Source organism: Heterocephalus glaber, unplaced genomic scaffold (genome assembly GCF_053883595.1).
Source record: "Heterocephalus glaber isolate CG9 unplaced genomic scaffold, H.glaber_assembly_v1.0 deba00000331, whole genome shotgun sequence".
Classification (NCBI taxonomy): Eukaryota; Metazoa; Chordata; class Mammalia; order Rodentia; family Bathyergidae; genus Heterocephalus; species Heterocephalus glaber.
The window spans coordinates 40147961-40166518 of NW_028258142.1; positions in this window are offsets into that span (position 1 = coordinate 40147961).

The window sequence follows — 18558 nt, forward strand, 5'->3', positions numbered from 1 at the left end:
TAAAAAAGCAGGGGTAGCAATCTTATTTGCAGACAAAGTAGATTTCAAACCAAAACTAATTAAGAGAGACAAAGATGGTCACTACATCCTTGTGAAGGGAACAATCCAAGAGAAAGAGATGACAATCCTAAATATATATGCACCAAATACAAATGCCCCCAACTATACAAAACAAATATTAACAGTCATGAAAAACCAAATAAACACTAAAACAATTGTAGTGGGGGACCTCAATACCCCACTATCACAAATAGACAGATCATCTAGACAAAAAGTTAACAAGAAAACTCTAGAACTGAACCAAGCTATTGAACAAATAGACTTAATAGATGTTTACAAAGTGTTCCACCCCACAAAATCAGAATACACATTCTTTTCAGCTGCACGTGGGTCATTCTCCAAAATAGACCACGTGGTAGCTCATAGGACATATCTAAGAAAATGTAAAAGAATTTAAGTATATTATCAGACCATAGTGCAATAAAATTGGAGATCAATGATATAAGAAACCGCAAAACCCCAACAAACACATGGAAACTGAATAACACCCTCTTGAACAACCAATGGGTCACAGAAGTAATTAAAGAAGAAATTAAACACTTTCTACATGTAAATGAAAATGCCAGTACAACATACAGAAATTTATGGGACACAATGAAAGCAGTTCTACATGGGAAATTCATAGCAGTGAATGCCCATATTAGGAAAACAGAGAAAACTCAGATAAATAACCTAATGCAGAACCTCAAGCTCCTGGAAAAAGAAGAGCATAACAAATCCAAAGCTCATACAAGAGAGGAAATTATACAGATTAGGGCAGAAATCAATGCATGGAGACTAAGAGAACAATGCAAAAAAATCAATGCATCAAAGAGTTGGTTTTTTGAAAGAATAAATAAAATCGATAAACCTTTAGCCAACCTTATCAAAAAAGGAAAGAAAAGGCACAAATACATGCAATCAAGAATGAAAAAGGTGAAGTCACAACAGATCCAACAGAAATCCAGAGGATCATCAATACCTACTTTGAGAACCTCTACTCCAATAAAATGGAAAACACAGAAGAAATGGGCAGATTCTTAGATACATACAAATTGCCAAAGTTAAATAGAGAAGATATAGAAATTCTAAATACTCCAATTACAATGAGTGAAATTGAAAATATAATAAAACATTTACTAACAAAGAAAAGCCCAGGTCCAGATGGCTTCACTGCTGTATTTTACAAGACATTTAAAGAAGAACTAATGCCATTACTCTTTAAACTCATCAAGAAAATTGAAAGGGAAGAAATTCTTCCAAATTCATTCCTCGAAGCAAGTGTTACTTTGATTCCAAAACCAGAGAAAGACCCATCTCAAAAAGACAACTATAGGCCAATCTCCCTAATAAACATAGATGAAAAATCTTCAACAAGATACTGGCAAACAGAATACAGAGGGTCATCAAGAAGATCATACACCCTGACCAAGTCAGATTTATCCCAGGGATGCAAGGATGGTTCAACATTCGTAAATCAATAAATGTAATACACCATATCAACAGAGTCAAGGACAAAAACCACATGATCATCTCAATAGATGCAGAAAAAGCATTCAACAAAATCCAGCACCCATTCATAATAAAAATGCTACAGAAAATTGGAATAGAAGGTCTTTATCTTAACCTGATTAAGGCTATCTATGAAAAACCAACAGCCAACATCATACTACATGGTCAAAAACTGAACACTTTCATGCTAAAATCAGGAATAAGACAAGGATGCCCACTATCACCACTCCTGTTCAATATTGATCTGGAAACATTAGCCACAGCTATTAGAAAAGAGAAAGAAATAAAAGGAATAAAGATAGGAAAAGAAGAAATTAAACTGTCATTATTTGCTGATGATATGATACTTTACATAGAAGACCCAAAAAACTCTGCCAAAAGACTTCTAGACTTAATTGACAGATTCAGCAGAGTAGCTGGATACAAGGTCAACCCTCAAAAAACAATAGCCTCTTGTACACAAGCAACAAACTCACCGGGAGAGAAATTAGGGAAACAATTCCTTTTACAATAGCATCCAAAAAAATGAAATATCTAGGAATCAATCTAACAAAGGAAGCAAAAGACTTTTACACTGAAAACTACAGCACTCTGGAAAAAGAGATCGAAGAGGATACAAGAAAATGGAAAGACATCCCTTGATCCTGGATAGGAAGAACCAATATAGTGAAAATAGCCATGCTTCCAAAACTACTATATAGATTCAATGCAATGCCAATTGAAATTCCAACAATATACTTCACAGAACTAGAGAAAACAATACAAAAATTCATTTGGAACCATAAGAGACCTAGAATAGCTAAAGCAATTCTAAGCAACAGAGACATGGCTGGGGGTATCACAATCCCCAACTTGAAACTATACTGCAAAGCTACTGTGATAAAATCCACATGGTAGTGGCAAAGGAACAGACCTGAGGATCAGTGGAATAGATTAGAAGACACAGAAACAACTCCAGACATGCTCAGCCACCTCATCTTTGACAAAGGAGCCAACCACTATCATTGGAGGAAAGATAGCCTGTTTAATAAATGGTGTTGGAAAAACTGGATTTCAACCTGCCAAAGATTGAAACTAGACCCATACCTATCACTAAATTAAGATCATAGTGGATTAAAGATATAAATATTAAGACAGAAATACTAAACTTGATGGAAGATAAGTTAAGTAGAACTCTTGAAGACATTGGCATAGGAAAAGACTGCATGAAAAAAACCTCAGCAGCACGGGAACTAGAAGAAAGAATCAACAACTGGGATCTCATCTTATTAAAAAAGCTTCTGCCTTGTAAAAGAAACCATCAACAGAGCTAACAGACAACCTACAATATGGGAAAAAATTTTTAGTAGCTGTACCTCAGGCAAAGCACTACTATCTAGAATATATAAAGAATTGAAAAAAAAATCAACCCCCCCCCCCAAATTCAAAGACCCAATTCAAAAATGAGCATCTGAAATGAACAGACATTTCTCAGACAGGGAAGTAAAAGCAGCAAACAAATATATGAAAAAATGTTCAACGTCACTCGTCATTCGAGAGATACAGATGAAAACAGCACTGAGATTCCACCTCACCCCAGAAAGAATGGCGGCTATCAAGAAATTAACAAATAACAAATGCTGGCTAGGGTGTGGGGAGAAAGGAACCCTTCTCCATTGCTGGTGGAAGTGCAGACTGGTGAAACCACTGTGGACGTCAGTATGGAGATACCTCAAAGAACTAGGACTAGAGGTCCCATTTGATCCAGCTATTCCCCTGCTGGGTATCTTCCCCAAACAGTTAAAAGAATCATACCACAGTGATCTATGTGCACCCATGTTCATAGCGGTACAGTTTGTATTAGCTAAAGCTTGGAAGCAGCCCAAATTCCCATCAACTGGAGACTGGATAAAGAAAATGTGTGTGTGTTTTTTTTTTAATAGAATGGAGTACTACTCAGCCATAAAGAACAAGAAATTAGAGTCATTTATAGCTAAATGGATGCATATCGAGGCCATCCTCTTAAGTGAAATAAATAGGACACACATGTGTAAATACCGAATAGTTTCACTAGTGTGTGAAACTGATAGTGTAAACAAGGGTTAAAATGATTAAAATGAATAATTGATAATCTGAAATAGGAAAAAAGTTAAAAGACAAAGGAGTGAAGGGAGGGGAAGGGGAAAGGAAAAGAGGGAATGGAAAAACTATGAGAAAAAAATGGAAATGAAATCTATGTAAATAGGGAAGGATGGAGGGGGTGAAGGGTGCACAGGTAATGGGGAAATAATAACCAAGATATATAATGTACAGGTGCAAACACCCAATGATAAATGTAAAAGAATTGTATACCTAAAATGTACAAATAAAAGAACTAAAAAAACAAAACAAAACAAAAACAAAGTAACTCCTTCAGTTTTCTTTGTTTATGTGTATCATTTCTATAAGCTAGAACTATCTGTTACAAATCTTTCCCATTTCTTCAGAGTACTGTATACTTAGAAATCATATACTAACACATGTTTGAGGTTGCTTTGACCCAGGAAGGAAGGTGCTTGAAAACAGCAAACAAAAGTCCTTCATCTCCAGCAGTAAATTCTACTTTATTTTATATATGTCAGTCCTGTCTACTTAATCTATAAACTGGAAGTCAGAAGAGGTTTCAAAATCAATAATGAGTCTCCGATTCTTTCAATTTCCATTCTAGTATGCTATAAATAAAACAATCAACAAATAAATTGTTCAGAAATATTAAAAATTTCTTATCAAGTCTCTCAGATTTTATCTAAAATTCCTAACAAAGGGGCTGGGGATGTAGCTCAGTGGTGTCGCGCCTGCCTGGCAAGCACAAGCCCCTGAGCTCAAGTCTGAGTACCAGAAAAATAAAACAAAATATAATGAAACAAAATAAAATAACTAACAAAATCCCATTGGTTCATCCTGTTCTTAAAATTAATTGTTAGAATTATGACTGAAGAAGGAATAGAGCCTAGGTTATCTGAAAGAGTGAAAAGAAACTCTTAACCAGAGACAGGGAAAGAAAAGTTCATCCAGCGATTTCTAAACTCCAAGTAAAGACTTAGATAAGTGATTCCTCTTCTAAGGATGCTCTATTCAGTATTCTATTTCTGTGCTATTTTAATATGGCTATTAACATAAGTGTGCACCTTATTTAGTCACCCAGAGCACAACCTTCCCATTGTAGCCTCTGAGTACAGAGCAGTGTCATAATTAATCTCTTCCCCCTCATTAATGTCTTTTAATAAATGTATAAAACATTTTACTTCTCATTAATGTCTTTCATTAAACTAAAAAAAACCCCTGAATGTGTATATTTTTATTAAAAGCAATGGGATCCTAAATTCACTGAGAAACTGTTACCAAGATACATAATGCACATTTTTATCAATGTACCCTGATCATAGCAAGGCAGAAATGGTTTCATGTGACAATATAAAAACAAATTGTACCAGAATGAGAAAAAAAATGTTTGAGAAATGGGCTCTGAAAAACTCAAATTCCCACTCACACATATTCCAGTAAGAAGAGGCCAATTCTAAAACACTCTAGTAAAGATTTTTCTAATAATCCCTTCACCCAGTTGAGTATACCAGGCAGCTTGTTCTATGTATTTCCACACAGGATTGTGCACTGGCCTATCATGTGATTGTTGGAGGACCTTCCCCTCTATATTTTCTACTTCTGTTTGCCACACTTCACCAGATATCTACCCTCTTACCATCTTAAATCCTCTTATGGTTTAAAAACGGTCTAGTTAAGAAGTCGAACAATCATCTTTGTAGTCGAGGTTTTCTCCTTATCCTAGAAGTTGACATCCTGTATTTCATGTAGAGTGGAATTATTTCAATGTAGTAATAATGTGTATAATACTTACATGTTCAACTACGAGAAGCTTCAAGAATACGAGGCCAAGTCTGTCTCACTCAGCGTAGCATCTAGCACACTGAGATTCTTAATACATACCTGATGACTGTCTAACATGGACTAGAAAGGAAAACTGAGAAACACGTCCATTTATATAATCTCTCCAAGTTTATGGCAGGTGTGTACTGCCATCACTCCAGACAGCCTCATACGTGTCAGATAGTGGGATCAGACCTCCAAAGCCTAAAGATGAGGGTGGCAAATACTCCATAAGAGGACAAAACCCTAATTTATAAAAGAGTAGACAGCATGCCTCCAAACTCTCTTTCCATGCTTGATATTTCTGTTGTGACTTCACATCTCAACTAAGGATTTGTCCTAAATGCATACACGGTATCAGAGCCCAGTCAAGAGTTCATGAAAAGGCACCAGTGATGCATTTTACATCTCCAGTGTTGTATCCACAGTTTCTGAATGTGACCATAACCCAAATTCAATTTTGTTTAAAAAAGATTCTGGTAAAGAATTGGTGTTCATTAAAATCATGTCTTTCTTTCTTGCTTTCTTGCTTTCTTGCTTGCTTGTTTGATTTTGTCTCCTATAGTTACAGCCCGCCAGTCCTAGCTTGAATTTTACTCAAAATAGGACAATGGGTCAATTTTTTAACTTATTTTTTGTCTTACTGGGAGTTAGGATATAACAGCATTATAAGTTTTAGAATAGCTTTCTTTCTCACTTCTAAAAAATTTTATCCTTAGAATTGAAAATCCTGCTGCATTTCAGACCTTCTCATAGCTGCATTGATTAGTCTAGGAAGCGCAGCTGTGGCAATAATCCCGTCCCTGCATCTTTGCAAGCAGGAGGGAAGGGAGGAGATAAGAATTGCCACAGGGAGTCTATATTTAATCTACAACTGGCTTATCCAAGTGTCTTATTGCTCCCCGAGGGTCTCACTACATGCACTATTGTGAGAAAAAGAAACGATAGAGAAGGAAAGAAGAAAAGTTCAGTAAGATTGGTCTTCAACTAATTAATGCATTTCAGAATAGGCGAAGAAGATTATGCTGTACTAGTAATGTGACTCGGGAAACTAGACCTTCCTTGTACCAGTACTCCTTACCTTTCTGGCTTTATCCTGGGTCTGCTGTTGGGGATGGGCTCAGATTTTTCTTGGCAATAAGAATTAAGGCTGTGAGGAGGCATCTGTAAATAGTATTTGTAGTAGCTTCATCAATGAAACCTCACTGATCAACACTGCAGATTTTTATGGGAATTCACACAGTGGAATAAAGTAGGCATCTCTGAGACAATACTAAAATCAATTATGAAGTAAGTGACTACTGAATAATTAAAGCATAAAACAAAGTAAATAAACTTTCAGTTTCAAAAGGAGAAAGAGGAAAGCTATTCTTTGAACACAAGTTCTACAATCATGCGGTTGTGTATAAATGATTAGCTAACTTATTGGATGTCAAGCTCAAAACACAGTTAACTTTGCAAATTCTCTGTCATCTAACCTCATGCCAAATGTTCAGTTATTGTAACATAACATCTCAATCTACTGTCATCATCATGAAATCAAATCATATTTTTATTTATCTGATAATCTTTGTAGTGTTGCTTTCTTTATTTGTTTGTTCTCTATTTGTTCTCTCCCTGCTATGTGGCTATCTTAATATGTCAAGAATGAACTCAGATGCATTTCTTCTCTAAAACTTACATTGAGTATTATTCCCTTCTCTGTATACCTTTAGCATCTATTACTGTTATCATCATTATATTACAGAAATAGAATGCAGAGAGTGAGGAGGTTGAGGACAGGTAGTAGACTGAGGTCTATAAGGCCTGTACAATTAATGCACTCAGCCTAATTCACCAGATGCTACCTAAACTGCTTATGAACAGCAAAGGTATATATGAGGAGTTCTCAATTCTTTTATAAGCCAGTTGCTAGCAATTATAAAATATGCATTTTTATGTTATAATTTGTCCTCCTAGAGAAAAAGGTTTTTTATTTATTGAGTTTCAAAAACAATAGATAAAATATTCTTCATGTAAGAAATAAAATTTACTTTATTTCCTAAATTTTATTAAATTTTGGAGAGATAAAAAATGTAGGGAAGAGGCAATAGAACTTTTTTATGAAACCAACAGATACTAAACAAAGTGAACCGGTGATATCTGAAAGTATAGAAATCAAAAAACACTAAATTAGTCTAAATGATGTGCCTTATCATGGATGACATTTGAACATCTGTATTATTTTAGGCAAGGCATGATGTGTACCTCTAAAGAAGGGACAGATACACTAGGTGAAACAAATCATAAAATATTTATTTATGATAAGACTACTGGAAGAGAGGAATGAGAGTAGAATGCTTTTTCTCTTGGTGAAGTATGAAAGATTTTCAGAGTTCGCCTAAGAGTACGACGTATCTCTCCCTCAGTATAGCATTAGGTAATTGTTGATATTGTTCACTGTTGAGGGAAGGAAGATAGGAAATCTATTTGGAGATTCCTCAACCAGACTCTAGTGAGGTATACTGTACCCCACTGCTTTCTTCTCTTTGTGTATCAGATGGAGGTTCTATTTAGGGATTCTCACAGAGAATACCTCCAGCTCTCGAGCTACTAGACATCAATATGTTGTTTGGATAGTAAGTTAAAAATCTCAGATAGAAGGTAGACTTAGATGTACCCGCACAATTCAACATAAGCAGGTTTTCATAATTTACAGGAACAAGTAAGATAAGAAATACAATTTTCTCAAGTCTCCTTTTTTCTTCCATAAAGTGTAGTTTAAATATTTGACATAGCAATGAACAAGTCAATGAATAAGAATCAAACATTGAAAGTAGCTCATCATACATAGACTGATGTAAATTAATGAACAAATACTCTTTATCAGAAATGCAATATAATTAGATTCTAATAGATTGCCCATAAGTTGCTTTTTTATAAGTTGTTTGTTCATAAATTGTTTGTTAAAGTTGACTTTTTATAATTATCATCCAAAGGCGTTCCATGGACTTCGTAGCTTCATGGACCAGTTTAAAATTTAATGTCTAGAGTTTTTATAAAGTACATATAAGTGTACTAGTTATTCATTGTAAGAAGTAGAGACCAAAATAGTTTGAATTTTGTATAAATAAAATCTGAACTATCAAGTCTTTATTCCTTTTATTCACTATATTACCAAAGGTTCTTCAATTTTTAAATTACCACTATGAATTGAAAGAAAAATTTCCTTTACTACATATTGTGTCTATGGTATAAAATAGCTAGGCTTGCTTTTGGATTCATGCCCTCAAACTTTTGTTTCACTTTCTTTAGGTATAGCTCACTTAAATGATACTTCTTAATCTCTTACAGACACCTTACCTATACATTATTTTTTTAAAAAAAAAATAATTAGTAGTATCTAAAGATGACATCTATTAAAACTATCTCTTCCAGTTTTCTTTAAAATCCTATATTTTTGGATAAAAATCTAGAATAATATAAAAAGAGTCAAAAGGCACTTGTTTGTGTGACTGATGATGTTGAATGCTGCATAATCTTTCCACATACATTTGGCCTCTTCCTAAGTTTACTCTTCTGTTTGGTTTCTATGTGTTTATGTCTATTCTTTTGTCTATTTAGTGTTTCTTGGTTTTTGTGGCTCTTTTTCTCCTGTTCTACACAAATATGTGCATTAGAATTTCATACATTTCCCCCTTCACATTCTTCTCTTTTCATTATATACTCTTTTTAGATTAGCAAATGTATTCTCATGTACAATTCAGTACATTCACATTCAAACATTTAACCTCAGATTTCTTACTCAAATTTTCATTCTCTGTTAATCTAACACCAATTACTATAATAAGTACTTTCTGACCATGGGACTAAAGGTTTTAAAATTTATTTTTATTTAGTTATTTTTTATTCTTTTTTGGACTAGATCAAGATCTACCTATTATTAATTCAGAAATTCTCTACTTTTCCTTTGTAATAATCAGTGCACTATTATTATTTACTTACAAACAGAGAAAAATAATTTTATCTGCTTTTACACACCAAAGCAAAATACATTTTTGCTTGCTCATAAGTTTCTAAACTTATATTCTGCTGATTATAGAATTTGGTGAAGTGGAGAATTGGAGAAGTAGGTGAAGCAAGCTTGATTTATATTGTAGGGGGCAGGCTCACTCTTGGGAAAGGAAATGAAATTTGTTGTCACTGAGCCCAAAGGAGACATATTTTAAGGCAGGCTTTTCTTTTAGGAATAGAACTTGGGGATAAGTTGAAATGAGATGAAAGAGACTTTGGAACATTTATCATATATGGGAGTTACTGAGAATGAGAGAAGGTGAATCAGCTCTCTTTGTGTCCTAATATTCTGATCAACTTACTTGTTTAGTAGCTTTCTTTTTTTTTTTTTAATCAGCTATGAAGTTTCATGAAAAGAGATACAATGCTTAGCTTCTTTAGTAGTCCTTAGTTATTGGAGTTGCTTGATCAACACTTCTTGACTGATGCTTAAGTATCTGTCCACCTCTTTCTAAGTTTCTTAATATCCTGTAACCTTGAGGTTCAACACTGTGGGGACACAGATGAAAGAGAGAGTCCAGACTCCTTGAAGTAGGATTATCCACATATAACCTATGATTCAATTAAGGGTTAGGTTGAACTCAAGTGTTTCAAAACTTTAATAATTAAGTGAACTTGTGTTTTTGTAGTCAAAGAAGGATTCTCAGAAAGGACAAGAGATGAGGTTATAAGGACCCCCCCCCCAAAAAAAAAGGAGTGGAAGAAAATGTTTAAACGTTATCTAAGAAGAACACATCTGATCTATTATTTCAATAGTTTACACTTCCTTGAGTTCAATACTTCAATAATAATGTAGCTTGAACTAAAGCCCAAAGAGATTGTTTTACTTTAAATCATGGAACATAGGAATTATGTGATGTCTTTTGGTACAGGACAGAGCTCTATTTAATATGAGTTACTTAAATTAAATAATCTCTCAAGTTTCATTTTCCCTTCATGGGAAACTTTCTCTGTAAAAGGTTAGATAGCACAATGGTATTTGCTGTTTTGGTAAAAAGAATTTAGAGACTATATAGTCCTTGTTTCAACTATTGAGCCATATAATTGTAATATGAATGCAGACACAGGCACTATGAAAACAACAAGGTGTGAATGTGTTCCAATGAAACTTTAATTACAAAAGCAGATGATTAATCCAGTTTAGTCTAAGGGCTGTCATTTGCTGACTCCTAAACTCTAAGAATAAATATATTATGGGTAAGTGCATAAAATAAACAGGTAAACTAATGAAAAATGCTTAGCATAATGCCTGGAACATAGTATTTAGCTATTGAATAAATTACCCTTATGGTCATAGGCCAAATATGTTTCATAAAATATGTATTTGCTTATTAATTGAACTGTTCAATAATTAGTTCTCAATATGCCAGATATTTTATAATTAGATATAGATATAAAATATGATTATAAAATAAAGTTATGCCTGTTATATAAATCATAAAAATGTAAATAGTACAATGAAAATGTTATTGTGATGGTGAAGAAAGAAATGGTATTATTTTGTCCTTCTATTTTAAATAATTACAGAAGTAGAAACAATCTATGAAACAACTACTTTCCAGACACTAGGCAACAGGAAGCACAGAGGAAATATAGATTAGGATAATAAATACATGGAAAAGTGTTCATTATTGCTGATCATTACAGAAATGCAAATTAAACAACACAGATTACACTTAAATCTAGAAAGAATGATTATCATCAAGAAATCAAATAATAACATGCTGGTAAAGCTGGGAGAAGAAAGGAACCCATCTACATTGTTGGTGGGAATGGAAACTAGTATAATCATTATGGAAATCAACCATTATGGAGATTCCTCAGAAAAGTAAAACTAAAAATTACAATTGACAGAGTTATCCCCCTACTATCTATCTTCCCAAAAGAGTTAAATACATCATATTACAGTGATGCATGCAAATTTATATTTATAGCAACACAAATTTTAACAGATGAATGAATCTTGGAAGGGTCTAATACATCCATCAACAGATGAATGGATAAAATATGCTATTTATTCACAATGAAGTACTAGTTTACTATAATGAAGGGTGAATATGAATAATTTATAAGAAAATGAATGCATGTTGAGATTATGACTTAAAGTGAAGTAAATCAGCCACACTAACCTAAATATCACCTGATTTTTCTCATATAAGAAGTCCAAAGTATAAATAAAGAGAACAATTTAAGATATATAATAAGAAATAGGGAGATAGGTCTGTTGCAAAAGGGAATAGGACTAATAGGTACAGAGAGGGGGAAAGGAAAAGGGAGGTAAGTAGAAGTAAGGCATGTATATACACGTACCAACCTCCCACAATGAATGTATTCAAAATATACTACAAACGTTTACTAATTAACAAAGATTTTTAAAAAAGAAATCAAATCTGCATATGGGCTGTGGAAATGCTGCCAGGGCTGAATACCAGGCTTGCCTCTTGTAACCAATGCATGTTATCTGACTTATTTCTGTCTCACTTTCTTGTACAATGAGTTTAATAATAATACTGGCTGTATATTTGTTGGAAGGTAAATGACTTAATAAAAGTAAAACACTTAGAAAAAAGGATCAAAAATAGAATAGCCTTATTTCTCTTTCAGAAGATTTAAATCTCTTTCAAAGAAGAAATCACAAGAGAAATTAGAAAATGCTTAAAGATGAATATTAATTAATTGGATGCATAAAAAGCAAATGAAATATGAAGAATTTTCACTTACAACTGTTTTCATTAAAAACCAAGAGAGATATCAGATCAATGACATCACTTTTCAACTTGAGGCACTGGGAATAATGAAAAAAGTAAACCCAACAGTAGAAGAAAGAACAAAATTCAGAAAAGGGATAAATTAGGTAGAAAATAGAAAACTGATGGAGAAAAGCAATGGAACCAAAAGTAGTTTTGAAAAATTCAACAAAATTGATAAAGTTTTAGCCATACAGAGTAAAAAGAAAAGAAAGAAGAATCAAGTTAATAAAATAGGAAAGTAACAACATTACTACTGATTCTGCAGTGATAAAAAATGATTCAGTACAGCACTATGACCAATCACTTACTAATAACTTTGATAACTTTAGATGAAATGAAAAAATTTCTAGGAACATTAAACATCCCAAAACTAATCCCTGAAGTAATAGAAATATGAATAGACCTTTAACTGGTAAGAAAATGGAATCAGTTATCAAGAATCTCCTAATGAGAAAAGAAAGTCTTGAACTTCACAGCTTCACTGGTGGGTCTACCCAACATTTAAAAAATGAAATAAAACTAACTCTCAAACTTTTCAAATAATTTAAAGAGATGGAAGCACTTCCTAATTAACTCAGTGACCCCAGTGTTCACCTAATATATAGTACTCATCTATAGTACTGTGTATTGTACCAGTATAACAGCTTCTCAAAATGTTAAAAATAGAATTATCATATGAGCCAGCAATTCTGCATTGAGTATTCATGCAAAATAATTGAATGCAGTGTCTTAGAGTTATTTGTGCACCTGTATTCATTGTAGAATATTTACAATAATTAAAACATGGAAGTAAATCATGTGTCCATAAACCGATGAATAAGATGTGATAATACCTATTATTCTCATAAAGGAAGGAAATTCTAAAACATGCTCCAACATCGATGAGCATTGATGACACTATGCTAAGTGAAATAAAGCAGTCAGAAAGTGATTAAATGCTGTATGATTCAATTTACAAGAAGTGTTCAGAGTAATCAAAACCATAGACAGAAAATAATATGGTAGTGGTTAGGGACTTGAAGAAGAAGATACTGAATAGTTATTCTTTAATGGGTATTAAATTTTAGTTTTACAAGATTAAAAGAACTAAGGAGATGTATGGTGGTGGTAGTGATGCAGCATTTCGAATATATTTATACCACTGACCTGTATGTACACTTAAAATGGACAGAATGTAAGTTTTGTTATATTTATGTTACTATAATAAAAAGGGAAAAACTTCAATATTAGATATTTTATTTATAAATTTCCTAAACCTTTAACAAAGAAATAAAAGTATTATTGCATGAATTTTTTCAGTGAGTAGAAGAAAAAACACTTCTCGTCTTATTTTATGAAGTTAGCATAAGCCTAATAGCAAATGCTTTGTATCATGACTTCATTTTTTCATTCTATCTTTTTTAATATTTAGAGCGGGAAAACAAAATTACTATGTCTCATCTTAGATTATGACTATTTTAGAAGTGGTCATGCTAGTAGTGTTCGTTGTTAATAGAAAAGGGGCCTTTAAGTCTGAGTACACAGGGCATCAGGAAACAGATGAGGAATCTCAGTGTGCCCAGCAGCTGAGAGGGGAGAGTGGGCTAAAACTGTAGTCACTTTCTTTGTCACTGGGACACAATGCCCAACACCTCGACTTAATGGAGGAGGGATTTATTTTGGCTCATGTTTGTAGTTCTTATTTGCCTGGCTCCATGGCTGTAAAGCATGGGAGAAGGATCTGAGAAGAAAGCTTCTCACCTCATGGAAACCAGGAACCAGAGAGGGCAGAGATGAACCAGGGAGGGAGAGACACACTGTCAGGTCCCCAGCTCCTTCCTCTTCCCACCTGGCCCACCTCCTAACATCACATTTACCTATCTCACATTCCTCCTACAACAGCCCCTCCCATGAGTGCATGAGGTTTTGGGGGTTCTCCAGATAAAACCACAATATCTAATTTGATCATTGTTGGAATTATTATGTTAACATTGTAAAGAAAAATTAAATTTGTTGCTGCATCTTAATGTGTAATCCTGTAATTAGTACAATTCATCCTCATGAACTGAGCAGAACCACAACTACAATGTTTATTTTTCAGATTCCTTCCTGTCCATCATACAGTAATGCCCACTATACAGACGCTACTGAAGCAAGCTCCCAGAAAGCTCATTCTGCATCAGTTCTTTTAGGGGTTATGCTAAAACTTATGATGTGTACCTAAGTTATTTTCAGGCAAATGTTATTAAAGTTTGTTCCCTTATTTCAAACTAGAACTTTGATTATTCTGCAAATTTATCTGCTCCTAATTTATCATACTTTTGTTTTAGTTTTTTCTTAAACAATTTTTCTCCAACAATATTTTTATCATAATCTTTTCTAGATTCTCCAAATATTGTTCTTTGCTCTTTATTTCTTCCTTTCCCTTTCTCCCCCCCTTTCTTTTCTTTATTTTTCTGGCATTGGGGATCAAACCCAGGGCCTTTGCACTTAACTACATCTTCAGCCCTTTTTATATATTTATGTTTAAATTTTGAGACAAGTTCTCATTAAATTGCTCTGGCTGGCCTCAGTTTTGCAAGCTGAGCCTCCCAAGGTGCTGGGGTTACAGGCGCATGTCACCATGGTCAGTCTCTTAATTCATCTTTCAAAGGTCAGCTAACTCATGCCTGGAGTATACTTTATTCTTTCCTTAAAGAAGGGTCTGCTAATGACCACTTTTTTTCTGTTTTCATGAAAATATATATGATTTATTCTGATATTTGATGTTAATGGTTATATAATTCTAGAGTGGAACTTTTTAAGAATGTTGAAGATATGCTATTCAACAGTATTCTTACTTCTATAAAAGTCATTCATTTATAGTAACCTATTTTTTCCTTGAGTGCTCCAAAGATCTGATGATTATATCTTTGTTATTCTATGGTCTCACCATAAAGTGAGGCTTCATTTTTATTTCTCCTATGTGGAAATTATACAGTTTCTGATATCATTAGCTTCAGTCTTTGACCAATTCTGGAAAGTTCTTTGCCTCTCTCTCTCTTCAAATATTTCATTATTTCCTTTTTTTCTTGAATAGAAGATAAAATTAGTCTTTCTCTATCTTCCATGTCTATGAAACTTTACTTCACAATTTAATTGTCCAATTTTTATCTGAATATTTTTCTCCCTATTGTTTCTCCTGTTCCTCATTCACAAGTTCTTGCCTCTTTAGGAGTGATAAGATCAGTGCCCTTGGGAAATTTTCTAAATATTTGAAGCCTATTATGATGTTGTACAGTGGACCCTTAAGTTACAACTGGGCTCATAAATGAACATCTTGAGTTATGACTGGAATTTTAGTTTTAACTTATTACCAAAGTCTTGAGTTATGACCCAAATGCCAGGTGCTTGTGCTTGCAGATGGCCTCAGATATAGATTAAACCCTTAAAGAGTTCTGGAAGGAACATTACAACATCCTTTCTGGTGTGAGGTTAATTGAGAAATCCTGTGCCAATCTCTCTTTAATGACACTGAGATCTGCCTGTATACAGGAAAGAGATTTTGAAGGCTGCGTAGAGGAGCCTGAGCCTTTATTGGCCAAATTGAGTTACAACCCACCCTCAGGAACAAATTGAGTTCATAAATCAAGGTTCCACTCTATTCCTCTAGGAAGCACTTTCCTCTAGTTTTGGTAGGCACATACTGTGGTCATAACGAAATCTGAAAATCACTGAAATCACCTCAACTAAATTCATGGCTTGAGCTTATTAGAACCAACCAGATGATTGAAATTTGCTCCGATATCAGCCTTGCACACTGTGGTTATGAACTTCCTGTAATCTAATTCATCTTTTGATCTTCTCAGATACAAGGCACATTCTTTTGCAGCCCTGTGGGTTTATGTGCTGAGTGGTGAGTGAGAAACATCTACATCTGGTTCACCCTTAAATTGAAGGTGACACCCTTTGGGCTGAAATATTTTTTTGAGGATGTATGGTATAATTAGTTTGCTCTCTTTGGAAAGGCCTTCAGCTTTGTCTTCTGTTCCTTGAGCTGTGATCTTATAAGAACCCAGGGGATGTGAAATCTGAATTATTGGATTCAGATCTCAGCTCTGCTAGTTACTAACTATGTGTCCTTGGGCAAGTTACTTTACCTTTCTTTGCTTCATTTGGCTCTACCAGAAGTTTAGAAAAATTGTATATCTATCTTATACAGTAGTTGTACTGAGTGAGATAACACATACAATGCTTTCAGAAAATTCTGCACATATTTAATTATCATTAGATAAATATAGCCTTTCAGCCAAAGTGATTTATGGACTATAAGGAAAGATACAGGGTATATATAACTATTTCTAATAAATCTAATGTGATATTTTCCACAAGTGATACAACAGAGCTGTTAGGAGAGTTAAAAAGAAGAGTATTTCACCAAAAATGCCATAAATGTGGATGGAAAAAAATCAATACAGAAAATAGTTCTATTTTTCTGGATTAAAGTATTATAGGGACAAAGACAGGTTAATCACTTGTCATTTCCCCAGTACTTTCTAAGGAACCAAATAGACAAATAGGGACTATACAGACCCTCAGGCGAATATCCTACTCACATGCATGCTCTAATAATTCCTGTGAGTATATTCTTGTTTTGGCTCAAGGTTCATTTATTTATTTTTCATATCTGTGAAAGAAAATACATACATATCTGGGTTTTGATATCTTTCTCCCCAAAATTTAGACCATAAGCCTTCAAAAGTTATAAATATGTACCCTTCAATATAAGGACAAAGTCAGATTTTGTCCTGTTTTATTATGATTATCATTATTACTTTTGGTCACAGCCTCAAAATTGCCAAGGGACAGTTCAAATGCAGCGCTGGCCACAATGCCCTGGATGCCCTCCTCCGGCATCTGCCTTTAATCACGGACAATATGGTTTGTGTTTAGAATCGAATGACTGTCATCATCTAGCTCTAATGTTCTCTGTCACAGAGACTTAACAACCCATTTGGGGAACACTCTCAGAGACTTTCAAATTCAATATTCTCTCCAAACTCCTGGCTTTTCATTAACTGTGCCATGTGGGTTTCCAAGGCGTGATGCCCAATGGTATTATTTTTCCAAAGAGGTCATGGGAGAGAAGTGTTTTTTTTAAATGCATATTTTAGCATTTTAAAATGTACAAAATGACTGTAGTTTTTATATAGAAGTTTATGAATAGCCAACGTTCAAAACTCAGGCTAATTTTACAATAGAAAGTACAGTTGTTTTTGGATTGCATAATATGCAATTACCCAGCACATGATTGAAATGAATTATAAACTATTGTTGATTTTGTGCATGGAGCTTAGTCGGCTCTTTGATATATATTTTCTCATTAGTTTTGCCCCTGATTTATTTATGATATTGTTATGCATGTAAAGGGAAAATTGCTAAAGTTCACATTTAAATGACCAATTTAGCAGTTGAAAAATTCAGTTATGATGTGCAAATGATTGCCTAAGTGTTTCAAATGTGTGCTATATCCCTCCAAAATTGTTAAACTGTCTATTCCATCTTTACAGCATTTCTCATTTCTTTTTTCCCTTACCTTTCCTATGACCATCATTTCAGCACCTCATCATCTTTTGCCTTGAGAAATCATATTTTTCTAATCATTTTCCACATATACAGATTAATACCTTTGATGTCCCTGCTTCTTAGTGCTGAAAGATTGATTATCTCAATCACTATCCTGATTATGTTTCTCCCGAGCCCAAAAGGAAAAAGAGAAATAAAAGAAAACGAAGAAAAGAAGGCATGAGCAAAAGAATGGCAATAAAAAAAGGTAAGAAGAGGATTAGGAATTTGTTATAAGAAGAAAATAGGAAAAGAAAATAGAAAAGTGTAAGGGAATGGAAGGAAAAGAAGACAGAGGAGATTACTGTGCGTGATAGTGGAAAGGTGCAAAGTTCTGTGCCATTGATTTCTTTCTCATATCACCTTTCTTTAATAGTACTCATTTTTATGCAGTTAGAATATAGGCAGATGATGGTTTCTGCAGTTAACACACTTCAGTGGCACATTTCTATTTAATCTGCCCAACTAGGTACTTCTCCACCTGTGTATCACTATGCTCATCTAAATGAAAGGTTATTGGCACTGCATCCTAGCCCAGGATAATATAATTAGGCCAATTTCAAATATTTATGTGAAAAAGTCATTCTTTTCTCTCTCCTCCCAGCAGGGGCCATTATTGATTGGATGGTGATGGATTAGTGAGATGTCCTATAATCATGGGCTGAAGGTGTAGAGGACATATATTGTCAGTGCTGATTATGCCACATGCATTTAAAAT